We start from the raw sequence: 2,500 nt of genomic DNA, 5'->3' as shown, positions 1-2,500 counted from the left end.
CCGGGCGCCGTGCACCTGCGCGGAGAGTGTGGTTTGGGGGCGGGGGGAGGGGCAAGCGCCGGGCGGGAGAGGCGCGGGAGGTCAGCCTGGGGTCAGGGATTCTTCCTCAGCCCCCGGCGGCGCGCTGGCCGAGAAGTTTAGGAACGGACAGGGGCTGGAGCCGGGCAGTGAAGGGCGCGCGCGCGAGGGAGCAAGCGAGGCGACGACGAATGGGCCGGGGTTGGGGGCGGGGGGTGGGGGCAGCGGCAGTGGCGGCGCTGGGCGGGGGGGGGGGGGAGGGCGGCGGGACGGTCCACCAATTAAGGGCAGGAGGCGGAGGGGGAGGGAGAGGGGCAGGCAGGCAGAGAGAAAGAGAAAAGAAAGCCCCAACGGCGACTGCAGCGCCCTACATTCGCGCACGAGGACCTTCCCCTGCCGCTGGACCGCACGCCGCTTCCTGTGCCAAGTAGCAAAAAAATGAGCAGGCCTCCCAAGGAGATCGGGGGGCCGGGGGGGGGGTGGTGGTGGTGGAGGAGAGGAAACAACACGGGAAACGAAGGAAAACCAGCGAGGAAGATGGTAAGGGCGAGAAAGGGAGGTGCTGCTGCTGCTGCTGGTGGTGGGGCAAGCATACAGAAAGCGCACACGCACACACGCGCGCGCGCGCGCGCACACACACACGCACACACGCACGCACGCACGCACACACACAAAAAAAAAAAAAAAAAAAAAAGCCCGTACGACACCGAAAAGGAGCAAGCCGGGGGGGGGGGGGGGGAACCTAAACAAAGAAAGCACGCTAAGCGGCTAAGGGAGAAGCGGCAGCTCTCCAAGGAAACCGAACGGGTCCGGCCGGGGAGGGGGACTCGGGAGGGGCGGCGGGCTGGCCTGTTAGCGGCCGGCCCGAAGGGTCCAACTCGGCAGCGGCCGGCCCGCCCGCCCGCTCGCCCGCCCGGGCCTGGGAGGCTGCCTTGGCAGCGGCCAGAGAGTCTACCGGCCTCCGGGGAGGTCCTCGAAGGGGCGAGCTGGTCGACCGGCCTCCGGGGAGAGGCGAGCTGGTCGACCGGCCTCCGGGGAGGTCCTCGAAGGGGCGAGCTGGTCGACCGGCCTCCGGGGAGAGGCGAGCTGGTCGACCGGCCTCCGGGGAGGCCGCCGAGCCTCGAAGGGGCGAGCTGGTCGACCGGCCTCCGGGGAGGCCGCCGAGCCTCGAAGGGGCGAGCTGGTCGACCGGCCTCCGGGGAGGCCGCCGAGCCTCGAAGGGGCGGGCGGGTCGACCGGCCTCCGGGGAGGCCGGCCTCGAAGGGGCGCGGCGTAGCCGGTCTCCGCGGCTCCGGGAGGCCCGGAGAAGTCGCAGCCGGTGCCCCGGGTCTGCCTCCGCTAACTGGCAGCAGGTCTACCAGGCTCCAGCGAGACTTGGTGGCCTTTCGGGGTGGTGGCTGGTAGACCTGTTCTCCCTGGCGTTCCTGTGGAGCGGCGAAAGGGGTCGCTCTGCGTCGCTGCCTCCAGTTACGTCATCGTAGAGGTCGGCCACTTTCGAGCCACTCCCCGGTAGGAGGGGCGGCTGTCCTTCGGCTCTCCCGCCCCGCTGGACTTAGCGGTACGACTGTAGGCCACAGGGTGAACAGCCGCTGAGTTCCGGAGCCACACTCCCGGGCGCCCCCAGCGCATTGTGGCCGGCCCGCGGGAGGCCTAGGGCGGCTTGCGACGAGGGCGGGCGGGGAGCGGTCCTGAGCCCGGCCCTTCGGGGAGAGCGCTTTCTTTTGCCCGTTCGGCGCGGCGGTCTCCCGGCAGGTCTCCGGCAGCCCCGCGAGTGTGTCCCAGGTGCCGGAAGCCGCTGCGGAGGCGGGGAGCCCAGCCAGCGGCAGGTCCCATGCAGCCGTTGCCGACTCGGGAGAGGGGTGAGCCGGACACCCCCCCCCCCCCCCCCCCCCCGCGGCCGGGGAAAAGGCCTGGCGCGTGTGCCGTTCGTGAACGCCAGAGGGTGGTCCAGAGAGAAACCGGGGGGTGCCCCGTGCGGCTCTGCCCAGACACCAGCGGCTCGAGAGCCTCGTTCTTCGGGCCCCTGTCGCAGGGAGCGTGGTGATGCCGGTGCTCCAGCCGGAGCAGCAGCCGGCTCGCGGCTGCCGATCCACACCCACACGCAGACGCCCGCTGAGGCGTCCCGGGACACGTCGGAGAGGCCCCTCGGCGGGCTGGCGCTTCCCTGCTTCCCCGTCACAGGGAGCGTGGGGGCGGTGCCGGTGTTCAGGCTCGAGTGGGCACCTCTTGCAGACGATGGTCCGCACCCACACGCAGCGCCCGCCGCTGGTTTGCGGCCACTGGTGGGCGGCGGGGTGAGTTGGCTCAGGACTCGACCGTGTGTGTTTGCTCCCGATCGATGAGGCCGTTCGGGTCGCGTCGGAGAGGGCCCCCGGCGGGTCGGCTCTGCTGTGCTCCCCCGTCACAGGGGGGTGCATGGGCGGTGTCCGATGTTCAGGCAGGGGGGTCTCCTCTCCAGCACGCGTCCTGTCGCGCGCGAGGT

The sequence above is a fragment of the Struthio camelus genome, unplaced genomic scaffold (genome assembly GCF_040807025.1).
Source record: "Struthio camelus isolate bStrCam1 unplaced genomic scaffold, bStrCam1.hap1 HAP1_SCAFFOLD_83, whole genome shotgun sequence".
Lineage (NCBI taxonomy): Eukaryota > Metazoa > Chordata > Aves > Struthioniformes > Struthionidae > Struthio > Struthio camelus.
This window is presented reverse-complemented; position numbering follows the sequence as displayed.